At 38.0% G+C, this 13,341-nt stretch overlaps 1 long non-coding RNA gene and 1 pseudogene across 7 annotated transcripts in view; both read left to right on the top strand.

Moving 5' to 3' along the window:
* The window catches only part of LOC106781945 (uncharacterized), a 68,412-nt gene that overhangs the window by 35,660 nt on the left and 19,411 nt on the right, over positions 1-13,341 (top strand). For all 7 annotated transcript variants that reach the window (XR_011428200.1, XR_011428197.1, XR_011428203.1 and 4 more), the window contains exons 2-3: positions 4,051-4,188; positions 7,511-7,676. This is a non-coding gene — a long non-coding RNA (uncharacterized lncRNA). The remainder of the gene's footprint in view (positions 1-4,050; positions 4,189-7,510; positions 7,677-13,341) is intronic.
* On the top strand, positions 10,640-11,126 carry LOC100629749 (small ribosomal subunit protein uS12-like; annotated as a pseudogene).

The raw sequence follows: 13,341 nt of genomic DNA on the forward strand, positions 1-13,341 counted from the left end.
AAAACTATTAGTACTATTACAAACCTCAAATTCACACTGGATTTCAAAGTTTTGCTGCCCCTCATCTAATAAACTACGCAGGCTGTAAGAATAAACATGAAAACTCAACTGTTGGATGATCTATGATTGGAGTAGAGTGCATATACAGAGAAAAAAATTCTTATGAATTTTTAAATCAGTGCACCATGTCCACAGTTTTTTACCCTATTATTTTACCCCTAGGTCCTTACTTTAAAAAAGTATCCATCTCCTTTTGCTTTTGATTGATTTCATTCTGTGTATATGAGGTGGGATTATAAATTAAAGACAGTGGTTTGCATCAACTTCGCTCATTACTCCATAGTCCCATTTTGTCTGCTTCTTTTGAAGCTTCTGTCTCCTACATGTGGGATAAATATAAATTTGCTTAACTTGTTCAAAGAAAGTACTATGACCCTGAATCCTGAAAACTCTTTGTTTTGTAATATAACTTTAAAAAAAATTAACCAGAATAAAATGTTAAACAACAAAAAAATTAACCCTGAAAAAAGTGAGTGTTAAGATACTCTGGAACTGCTGATACAAAAATATAGAAACCACTGAAAACTGGTCTGGTTTGGGTTCAAGTATTTTTGTCTCAATGAGCTTCAACTTTTGCTTGGTTCACTGAAAATTCAGTGAAACTTTGAGATGCTAAATGGTAACAATGCCTGGTAGTGACAGCTTCAGAACAGAGCACCTGGGAGTGGTGGTTTTCTTGTGTTTCACTGTTTGAATCTTTCAGAAGAGAAGTGAAATTCTATGATCCGAGTTTCATTTATTTATTTAGTTTTGACCTGCATTTTCGTGAGCAATTTCTCCTGTCAAGTCATACGTTAGTCCATTTGGATTTGAAAACTTTATAGATAATTTTGCAGGCAGTATTTTCATGGAAAAGAAATTAGGACTAAAATCTGGGATTCTGACCGCCTAACACAAAAATCAGTGTATCCTTAATTCAGTTTTTAAAATATGTTCCATAATTATTCATTCATCATTGAACTAATGCACCTGTTTTTCAAGGAGTTTCACTACATTATTTTTTAAAAAATTAATTTTGGCAAAAAATAGTAACATAAAATTTGCCATCTTAACCATTTTAAGTGTGCAGTTCTGTAGTGTAAAGTATATTCGTATTGTTGTGCAACAGAGTTCCAGAAGTTTTTTATCTTGCAAACCCCAAAATTGACACCCATTAAACAATAACTCCCATTTCCTCCTCACCCTAGTCCCTGCTCAATTCAGTTTTTAAGTGGGGTATGCTTATGTTTTGTGATTACAATTTGATGAGGGCAGAGACCATTTAAGTGAATTGCAAACTGTAGTGTACTGTGTCTTTATTTGAGAATATGAACGAATGGCAGGAATGAGTGCTCACAGTTGGCGTTCTTCTTATTCGTTAAACTGTCAAATACTACTGAATGGCACACTTGAAGTACTGGAATGGCAGGTATCGCTCATAGTTTTGAGTAGTAGGGTTTACAATTAAAATCAAAACCAGAAATGGAACAAGGCAGAAAACCTTGACAATGAAGGAGCGAAACTTGAAGTAGGTAAATAATTGAGAGAAGTTGTGAAGTTATCTTCCATTGAGATCTTTAGAAAGGCAAATGTTCACTTCAGTATTGTGTTTTTGTTGAGGTACTACCCAGCGTCCCAAGGAATATGTTAACAGGTCCTGAGCTTGCCCCTTTCTTAGACTTTTCAAAGCTATGCTTAAGGGGTCTGGTGAGGCCACAGTACAAGGCAAAATTCAGGGGAGGGGATGATGAAATGTGGGTAGTGATATCTCAGAGCCTTCATTTGCTCAAATGAAAGCATTTTAAAAAGGCTCAGCTTCCTGGTTGGGAAATGAACATCACGGAAGAGGTTTAAATTCCTGATCGAGTGAGGTAGAGTTGTCCTCCACTTACTTAAAAAGTCAAGATGAGATGTCATCTTATTGGCTCCCTACCATCATCATCTTCATAGCTACCATGTACTAATATGATGAGTGAAATTTGTCATGATAATAATGATGATGATGGTGGTGATGCGACGTTAGTGATGAGAATAGCGGTCACCAGACTCATGGATGTTCCATCCTTCTATCAGATCTCTTGCCTGATATGTCCAAAATCTGGAAACTCAATGTTTGATGATACTCCTTAAGTCTCCACAGAATTAAATTTATAGACCTCATGACTTAGAGTCACTTAAGACTTGCTTCTAGTGTGTTTCAGGTACATTTTACATTAAACGTTTTTTGTGAGTCAATCTGGGAATTTAATTATCATTTATAAACTTGTCTCCCTGCTAAAAATGTATTTTGAGTCCAAAACAAATAAAGTAAAAATTTTTAGGAAATGACTCTTTTTAGGTAGGAAATTGTTTCAATTTTCTTGTAATTCTATATCAGCATTTAATGAAATATTTTAATTTGGTTTTGGAATGAAAGCTATAGCTTAATTTTAATCTTGGAGGAGAATAGTACGGTAGCAGAAAAATGAATACTATGGCATATATTAAGTTGTTGATATGTATTGGTCAAATTAATTAAGTACAAAGTCATTTATATTTAATCATTTGACTTTGAAATATAGGGTAAGAGTTTTTAAACTTCAATAGAATTTTATAATGATGCTTTTCTTATTTTGATATTAACATGAATTTTCGTGTCTCTGAACTCACATATTTTGCCTACACTGCGCTTATTCTGAGTGGTGGAGAGAGTTAAGCTAAAATTAAAAATGTATTTTTCAAGCAATCCATAAATTAGTTGATTCAAGCACAGCTAATGAAGTACAGATGGTGTTAAGACTACTTAGGTAGTGATGGCTATAGGAAAATGTGAAGGAGAAGAACAAGCAGTTTTAGTGAGCTATTTCACTAAACCTGGGTTGCCAACATGCTCCTGAGAGGTTTTTTTCTTTACGGTCCTTCCTATGGTGGAGTATATAGAGATAATCCCGGTATTAATAATAAAATATCAGCACAGGAAGGAAAACCATGCGTTAATCTCTCATCTCATTCATTGCTTGAATTGAGCAGCTGATTTGGCCCCTAGGCCTGGGCTCTTTTCCTTTCTCAAAGCCCAATCTGATTCTCTCTCTCAGTCGATGGGGACTGCCTCCCTGGTTGGAGGAAGACCGTTTTCAAGACAAGGGAATATGAGTGGCTATACTCCTCTTCTAGGACTTACACTGGAGTTGACATGGTGAGCCTACGCTTTGGCCAGAAGTGTTGTGTACAATTTGGGGACATTAAACAATGTGGAAAGGTTCTAGGGAACAGTAGAAATGGCACTAGATTAGGACCCTAGGTACCATGTGGATAGGTTTAAGGAAACTGTAATCATTTCATCAATATTTGCCAATAATACAATGTTTTCGTCTTGTTTAATCTTCACAAAACCTTATAAGGTAAATCTTTTGATTAATAACATTTTGAGGTTAAAAAACCAGAGATTTAGAGAAGTTAAATCATGTTCCTCAAGCTTACGCAGGTGGCAAAATAGACCTGGAATTCACCCGAAGATTGTCAGACCCCTCACAAAAATACGGCAATTATTCTGCTGGTGCTTGCTATGATGGCGGTGGGGATTTGAGACGTGGTTGCTGCTCCTCGGGTGACCATTTTGCCCAGTTATTTCCAATTAGTTAAATTTGAAGTTCTTTATAGTTCCTTTTGTTTTGCTTTCTTCCTCTTTTTCACCTCTGGTTATTTTCTTCCTACTTCTCATATCACTCTCAGATTGGAAGCAAAGGCCATGATTCTTGCCCATTCTCTCCCCTCACCACAAAACCTGGATTAATTAGGACAGATTGGCCAGAAATATGGTGACTAGTCAGTTTCTCTTTCTGTCTGCCTTAGCCCGGCTATCAGGATGAATTTAGATTAGGCATACTCAAGGATATCCATGAGTAATAACTGTAAGCTTTGTCATAGACAACTGTATTGGATGTGCTTAAATGTACAACTCTGTTTTTCTATTATTATGTGATATTTCACGTTGACTTGTCAAACTGAAAAATACCCATATTGATTTTGCAGAAAGCTTCACATGTGAGAGAAATGCACTCAAAGACTCCTCACAAGTAGCTCTTTGGAGCATCAGATGTGAAATGGATCATTCCTCAATCTGTAATAGACCCTTCTGTGAAGCTCTTCAATCAAACCTGAGAATTCAAGGTGAAGCTGAGGGGAGGATGGGAAACCCCGACAGGGGGATTTGAGTGAACTAGCTGAGAAAGGAAGCTGGGGCATTTGCTGCCTCCTTTTTCAGTTCTTTTCTTGAGCATAGGAAGGCTGTCAATCAACGTGTGACCTTACACGCTGTGTGCATGTAATACCTAGGTCCTGCCAGACAAGTTGTAGAGGGAGTGTCACACGCACCTTTGATTTCTTTCCATTTGTCAGTTGTTCTGACAACCTTCAGGTAATTTTTAAAGTGGCTATTTTATACAGATTTATTATTAGAGTTTCTCTTTCCACCAAATTATTTATGTTGTTATATTTGATTGGATGAACTTTTTATCTTTTGAGAAAAGCAGAAATAATCTCTTAAAAAAGTTAGTGATGGGGGCTGGCCCCATGGCTGAGTGGTTAAGCTCGCGCGCTTCGCTGTAGGCGGCCCAGTGTTTCGTTAGTTCGAATCCTGGGTGCGGACATGGCACTGCTCGTCAGACCACGCTGGGGCAGCGTCCCACATGCCACAACTAGAAGGACCCACAACGAAGAATATACAACTCTGTACCGGGGGGCTTTGGGGAGAAAAAGTAAAAAATAAAATCTTTAAAAAAAAAAAAGTTAGTGATGTATGATAACTACCTTAGTTAGAAAGAATTGTCATATTTTGTTAAGTAATGATCCTGGTAAGTACATCTTGTTTAAGAATCATGTTTGTGGATCATGTAATGACTTTTAATTAGTTTGTTCCCAGTAAAGCAATAAGACATAGTTACCCCTAGTAAGGAAAACAGCATTCAACTGCAATTAGTTTTTATGTCACATTTTTTATTTATTTGGGGGTACATTTTCAGTTGGGCATTTCTAGGTTAATTAGAAAAAAACCCTCTAGAATCTTCAGTGGGCTGTTTAGTTTGAAGAAGCAGTGAATCCCCACACCAAACTAAGCAATAAAAACTATGCTTTGGAATTTATGCTCAAAAACAGAATATGTTTGATAATAGTGTTTGATGCTCGAGCTGCCCTGAAATGATTGCTATCCCATAACTGTGTCATAGTTTTCCTAAGCCATAGAGACGGTGTTGTTTGTAAAGCTTGCATATTAGTATAATCTTAAGAGCATATTAATTGCCCGGGAGGTTTATATATTTGTTCTGTGCATGTGATTAAAGATCACGGCAGCTTATACAGCGTAATTTTAGAGACGGAGAAAATGACTATTGTAATCCTTGCTACTCTCCGTTTCCTCTACAGCAATGCCCTTACACCTTTCTTTCTCAGCGTTTTGTAGCATCCTAAACAGAAGGATATTGAAGGGAGCTGATGCTGCTTTGATCCTTGTGCTTGTTGTCAAAGCGCTTGGGATTGAAGAGACTGTTGGCTACAATTGACTGTGACAATTAGGAGATGATCAGAGCCCTAGAGTGGAGCACTTAAAGGGTAATTTACATGTCAGTTTGTCGAATAAAAAAAAAGATATTCAGCTAAGATTTTTTTTTTTTTTCCCTCAGAGCCTTGTAAACTGCAATTTGTGCTCTGGTAAGAAAAACCTGGCAGAGGAGTTAGGATAGCCATTACCATTTGAAAAGAAGCAATCATAGGGCCGCTGCTGAGCCCTTTGTCCACTCAAAATGCTGATTTGCAGGCAGTGAGTGAAAAAGTGGAACCATCACTAAATAAAACCTTGAGCTAGGTAACTGCCCCCCCCCACCCTTGGTGGCTTTTTGATGTTGGTTAAAGGTGTTTTTTCAAAAATGTATCTTAAATCCTACACTTACTATCATTATAACATTGTTATTGGTCATGAATGTCCTTTCCTAAAAAAATAACACAAGGAGGCATTGAGGAAGTGGTAGGTGGAACACACGCCAACAGTCAATTGAAAGGCTAAAGCAGGCTATCACTTGTATCTTATTCTTTTCCCTTTTGTACATCATCACAATTTTCCTCTAGTCATCCTTTGCACTATGCTATTTTCTCCCTACTGTATCAGTGCGCTCCTAGGATTTTCTATTTTTATTTATACTCCAATTTTAAAGTGGGAACTGTATTTCTAACCTTCACATATTTAAGGTATTTGGGTGCACTTGGCTAAAAAAGTAATATAGTTTCAGTCCATGATTTGCTATTCACATGTGGTCATCTCTATACTTTTCTATTAGGTAATCCATATGTACAATTAAAAAAAAAATAAAGTTAGAAAGCTAAAAGAGGATAATTGCCGGTAAATATATGATGATAGCAGTTATATATCATCCATTTAATTGTCAAATAGAATAAGAACAATTAGTTATTTCAAAATTTTTTGAGTCTTTTTCCTTCCCTGGAAACCGTTAATAATAATAATAATAACAACATAGTTGCAAGATTGTAATTTGGATAATTGTCTGAAAAAAAATTTAATACATCAGCACAACCATCCTGTCCAGACATATTTATATTTGGTATATGTATTTAATTCAGAGACACATGTTCACTTTCAATGGCAGATACACTTCACATTCTGTATTTTGGACATGGCTACGGTGAAGGGCGTTTGTAGAGAGGCAGCAGAGGATTAGAAATGAGTTTATCTCTATCCTAAAACATCTGCCTTTATTTATTTATTTATTATTTATTAAGAGCTAAGACCATGCATGGCCTTCACAAGCCAGAGTCTCCAATAACCCATTGCTGCTCCTCCACGTCCCTCACATGGACACTGTGTGTTGGGTTTTAAGTCTGCCCTTCCGTTAAAGACATTCACTACCTCCAAATAGGAGGGCCTTATTTCTCTTCATTTGCATCTAATACCTTAACAACAGCAAACTTTTTTTTTCAAAGGATGCCTTAGGAAAGGAATTGCATTCTACTTTTGGGGATTTCTGAAAATCACAATAGTCAGTGTGCAGACTAGTTGAGAAAAGTCACTAATTCACAGACAGATATCAGCGCCTCCTCTGACAGCTTCCCAGGAAGGCCCTGAGCTTTTTCATGAAGTTTTTAAACTCTAGTTTTCCTTGTGTGCATGCCCCTTTGCAAAGAAGAACACGCAAGCAAAAAAAAAAAAAAAAAAAAAAAAAAATCAGAATGAATAAGTGAATGTGTTACTAGGTGCAAAGAGGATAATGAGAGATGGCGTCAGAGAAAGTCTGGGCTTCCTTACCGTGTGTCTGGAGAATGCAGGCGATGGTAAATCTGTATCAGAAATCAGGCACAGCAGGAGGTGTTCTTCTCCCAGGTAATGGGTAAATGATGAGCAGATGAGCCATCCTCATATTGATTTAAGCATTTTGTTCCAGCCAGTCACAATTAACTTTGATTTGTTTTTACTTTCCTCTTATAGGTTTGCATTTAAAACACTCTTGGAGCACTAATTGTATAAAATTCTGGTAACCGCACATCCTCTTTTTAGAGAGGTAATGAGAGAATGAATGAAAAGGCAGGGATTATTTGCCATTCTAGGCGGGGATTGTCAGAAGATTTCTACTTGACTGAAATCGTTTTGGAAGGTGAGCTGGAACAAGAATCTTGCAACTGAAATGAAGTGACTCTGCATGTGGTTTTTGAATGTTTCTCTTTATCAAAGAATTCTGCAGAACTGTTCTGGGACTTACAATTTGATTTAAATTTTATTTGTAAGAGAATATTTAGGTGAATCATATGAAAACACTTTAAAGTATGCAGATTTGATTCTTAACAAGTAGATGGGAGTCTTTCAAAAGATCATTTGGAATTATTTGAAATGAGTTTTTCTGTTACCATCACAGTATTTTTTCAATATACACGTTGCCATGTTGTGACAAAATAAATTATGGTAACACTTTGAAAAGTTTTTAGAAATATGCCCAGGGAAACAATATGTAAGTTGTTAGTTAATTCACATGTCAATTTATTGAAATGTTGCTGCTACTGAAAAGTCCTAGAACCTTTAGCATAACATTGCAGAATGCTTACTGTCTTGTTTTAATGAGCAGCTCTTTGTACTTGTTTGGAGGTGGCCCTAGAGTTGCCAGATTTAGCCAATAAAAATAAAGAATTCCTGATGCCAGCCGTGTGACCTAGTGCCTAAGTTTGGAGTGCTCTGCTCAGTGGCCCAGGTTTGCTTCCTGAACGTGGACCTATGCCACTTGTTGGCAGCCATGATGTGATGGCGACCCACATAAAAAATAGAGGAAGACTGGCACAGATGTTAGCTCCAGGCGAATCTTCCTCAACAAAATAAATAAATAATTCCTAGTTAAGTTTGAATTTCTGATGCATAACGAATAACTTTTTAGTGTAAGTATGTCCCATGCAATGTTTGCATTTTACCTGGCAACCGTGGGTGGCACTCTGATTGGACAGAAATTGCAACTGTGCATTGAATGACAATTTAATTTTTATGTTATAATTTGTCATTTATAAATTATTTTACCTTTCACTGTCAGATTTAGATTTAGGCCAGTGAGCTCACCCCCCTTCAGATAGGAACCGAAAAGTTTTTTGACTCATTAACGCTGAGTTTAATTTCCCCATCATGTTCCCAGGGCAAGCTGTGACTTGTCATTTCAAGTGTATAGTAGCTTCTGCCTGACTGTTATAATGGAGACATCAGAGAAGGTGGCTGAGGAGTCTGGCTTACTTACATTGATCAGGCTCTGACTGGAGTGTTTGGTGGTTACAGGGGTAGAGAACTGAATGGTGCAATGAGGATATATTATCTTTGTGATGCTTTTCCTTTTGTGGCAGTATTGTGACTACATAGGTAGCCGAGTTCAAAATCCTTGCAGTTCTGATCCTGGTAACATCTTCTGGGAAGTGAAAGATTTTATGTCCTTGTACTTTTACTTTATTTCATTTAACTCTGTTCACCATCATCTCATTACCATGAAAGAAGCTAAGCTAAAACGTGCAGAAAACAGATATCTGATTTATCTTTTGGGGCCAGCATTAATTTTTGCTAGTATCATTTCTGTCATAGTCAGTTTGGACTGCTGTAACAAAGTACCGCGTGGTTTATAAACAACAGAAATTTATTCCTCACAGTTCTGGAGGCTGAAAGTCTGGGATCAGGGTGCCAGTGTGGCCACAGCCTGGTGAGAGCCCTCTTCCAGGTTTTCAGATGGCTGTCTTCCTGCTGTGCCCTCACATGGTGGAGAGAGGAGAACTTTGGTCTCCTTGGCCCTTCAAAAGGGCACTAATTCTATTTGTGAGGGCCCCACCCTCATGACCTAATCCCCTCCCTGCCTCCTAATACCATCGCATTGGGGTTAGGATTTCAGTTTATGAATCTTGGGGTCACACAAACATTTAGTCCATAACAATTTCTCTCTGTCTTGATGCTTTTGATGGTCTGTCAGAAGGACTATTTGTGGCAGAAAAGTTTGGAGCCCTGTTTCCTGTCTCCTAAGCCCCCTTCTAATTTCAGCTGTAGCTTCAGTGGACAGTTTCTCATAAGCCCAGGCCTCCAGATCATTTTTTGAGTTTTCCCAATTCCTGCCTCAGAGCCTTCTGCAGAATCACAGAAGCCTGCTCAATGATTCCTCAAGCTTACCAGGGAAATGTGTGGGGGAGTTAACACCCGCAAGGGCAGCCCTCAACTGATGGGAGACAGGAGCCTGTGGGTAAACGTTCCAGACACCTATCTTTTAGACAAACAGTTCTGAGAGGCACTCGGCATGCTTCCCAGAGGTCCCACCGTCCACAGCAGGTACCGTCTTATGTACCCTTACATTATGTTATTTGGCTTTTCCCCAAATCCCACCTCCTTCTCTCCATTTCCTGACACCTGTTTCTAGGGGTAACCAACATGCATCCAATTCCTTGCCTCAGGCTCTGCTTTCAGAGGAACACCAGCTAAGACGCTCCTGAAGCTGCTTTCCTCCCAGCACCACAGTTCTCTCCTTGCTCTAGGTCTAGATATTTTGCATCCTTTGGTTCCATCAAAGTTTACTTTTCTTATTATCAGGGGAAGAAAGTTCTGCCACTGTATCTACTACTAAGACTGAATCACACTGCTTACCAAGCATATCATGCACATACGTGACACCTGAACTCTACTTGACAATAAAAGCCACTTTTTATCAAACACCCACTACATGTGAGGGCAGATGCTAAGGGATCCATGAATATTGTTTCATTTAGTCCTCAGTGTGTCACCAAGAATGAAGCAGTATTTCTGTTTTACAGATGAAGAAACTAAGGCTCAGAAAGATTAAGGGATTTCTTTCAAGACCACAAAGCTAGTAAGTGGTAGAATAAGCATTGAGTTCTGATCTGTCTGACTCCACAGGCCATCCTTTTAACCGTTATACCATAGAGTCTACCATATACGGCTCTTAGAAGTTAAAATTTCTTACTAAAATACTAGTATGAGTAGCTAAAGAGATAAATGAGTAGAAAGTAGGGATGAGAGAGTTGGTTTCTATCAAATAAGGCAAACAGTTTTGTAAAAAATCTTCGCTCTTTTGCAAAGACCTGTGGCGCCAGCAAGATGGGCTAGTGTCACGATCTTCCTACTGCCGAGAAGCCCTGTAGCCACCAATGAAATCAGAAGGGCCATAATAAACACTACAAGAAAGCCCATTTGGGCACAGCCCTGAAGGTCAATCCTTTTGGAGATGCTTCTCATGCAAAGGGAGTTGTACTGGGAAAAGTAGGAGTTGAAGACAAACAACCAAATTCTGTCATCAGAAAGTGTCGTCGTCCAGCGGCTCAAGAATGGCAAAAAAATCACAGCGTTTGTACCCAATGATGGTTGATTGACTTTTATTGAGAAAAATGATGAAATTCTGGTTGCTGGGTTTGGTTTCAAAGGTCATGCTGTTGGTGACATTCCTGGAGTCCCTTTAGGTTGTCAAAGTAGTCAATGTCTCTCCTTTGGCCTTATGTGAAGGCAAGAAGGAAAGACTAAGATCATAAGTTTAGATGGTGAAAACATGGTAGTAGTAAATTTTCATATGCCAAAAAAGAAGCAAAAAAACTTCCTATTTTAACTTGTAACTGAGTACAAATTTTGAAGTATTTGTTCCATCACAAGACTTGGAGCTGCACAGATCTATGTCTTTTGGTTCACAGTGCCTTATACGTGATGGGACCTGATAAATGTGCACTGAATGAATTAATTTGAGTATTGTAGATTATGGTTTAAATTGACTTCAATGAGCTCAAATTTTTAGTGATCCAAACAATTGGCTTTAGTATCTTTTAAGATGATTTATTACTTGAAAAACAGTTAAAATTCTAATAGTGTCATATAATTTAAGCCAAAGTGTTTAGAACAGTGTAATAACACAGTTCTCAATGAAATATGGTGACTTCAGTTAATTTAAAACTATTGGAGGCAAAGAGGGGTGGAAAGATTCCATCTGATGTTACAGTAGGCGCATAATTAGAGAGGTCTGCGAGTGCTAGAGTGCAAAGGAAAATGTAGTAAACATGAACTTCTCTGGAGCCAGGGAGAGGTTGCCCAGAAAAGCCACGAAAAGATCTAGTCTCCACCAGGAAAAGGCTGGAAAAGTTCGTGGCCCTTCTTTACAACTTAGCTTGGGGGAAATGAGGACTCATGGCAGTTCTTCTCTGTTTGACTCTCTCTATCTTGACAAAATTTGTGTATTTCATGAATATTAGAATTTGGAACTCCTTAAGAACTGACTATATTTTGGGATCAATTCTATAAACCTAGCATCTTTATCTTATTGCATCCCTTGATGGAGAGATAGAATTTTACCCCTGCAAATCTTCACTGCCTTTTCATTGATAGAACTTCAAATTTTCTTCTATTTGCCATGCAGTCAGGGATCCAACCATATGACAGTTTCTAAAATCTTCATGAGGTTGTTAGTTTTGAACAATAAAAAAGATGAGCATATGCCATGTCTATTTGTGCTTGCTGGTTACTATTGGTTTCTTGTGACAACTATAGTAACTGGTAGCCTCTCAAGAGGGAAAGCAGAAACTGCCAAAGTCCTAGTGCAATCATCACTGGCAGAATTAACTACTCCAATGAAAAATAACATCAGAGGTAACTAGGTTCTTTCCACAATCAGCAATGGGAGGTATGCAGCAAGCAAAAGTTGGTTTTGTCAATTGGCTTGCAAGACTGTAAAAGAAAAGTCTAATGTTCTGCCATTCAGCCTATTGTATGGGAATATTTTCAGACAGATTCAAGAGAAACTAGAGGAACCTCAACCTGGGTGTAAATGTCTAGAATTCTACTCGAAGAATATATACATATTTTTTGAGGAAGATTAGTCCTGAGCTAACATCTGCTGCCAGTAGTCCTCTTTTTGCTGAGGAAGACTGGCCCTGAGCTAACATCCGTTCCCATCTTCCTCTTTTTTATATGTGGGACGCCTGTCACAGCATGGCTTGACAAGCAGTGCATAGGTATGCACCCAGGATCCGAACCGTCGAACCCTGGGCCACCAAAGTGGAATGTGCGAACTTAACAGCTGTGCCACTGGGCAGGTCCCTCAAAGAATATTTTTCAAGTTCTTTGTACAAGATAAACAAACTTCTCCTGCTTACAGATTAAGCTATTTTGATTGGCTGAATTTTAATGGACAATTTAAAATGTCAATAACATAAAAGAATAAGATTATTATATGTTTAGTTATATACCAATTACTATGTCTGAATCCTAGTTAGTATTAGGATATATGAATCAGTGCAGCTAATTAGGAATAAACATAAACCAGACAACTGACTCAGTTAGAAAAATTAGTCTCACATACACCTTTACATAACTAATGCTAGCAGTGGGAACAGACTGCATCAAGAATATTTCTTAGACCAAGTTTGGGAAAGTCCAGGGGATCTTCTCTCAAGATACCTAAAGCCATGTTTGATATTCACTCTCTCTATATTTAAGCTATCCTTTGGTTAACAGCACTCAACTAACTTAGAGGTGTGTGATAAATAAATTATAAAGATGTATGCTTGAACTAAGAAGTATTCAGTATCGTCATTAGGCAGACATTTTTGACTTTTAGTTGATGGAAGCATTCCCTTCTCCGTACTAATGCCAAACACTATTTGAGTCAGACTCTTTTTGATTCTTGGGGTCCAGAAAGACAGGATTGATGAACCCAAACCCTTTCATAGTAGAGAGAAATACACTTGCTTCTTACACATGTATCACCTATACTTGTTGGCAGAATTGGGACTACTACCAGAATTTAGGGATAGAAGTGA

This window comes from Equus caballus, chromosome 18 (assembly GCF_041296265.1).
Source record: "Equus caballus isolate H_3958 breed thoroughbred chromosome 18, TB-T2T, whole genome shotgun sequence".
In the NCBI taxonomy this organism is placed as follows: Eukaryota; Metazoa; Chordata; class Mammalia; order Perissodactyla; family Equidae; genus Equus; species Equus caballus.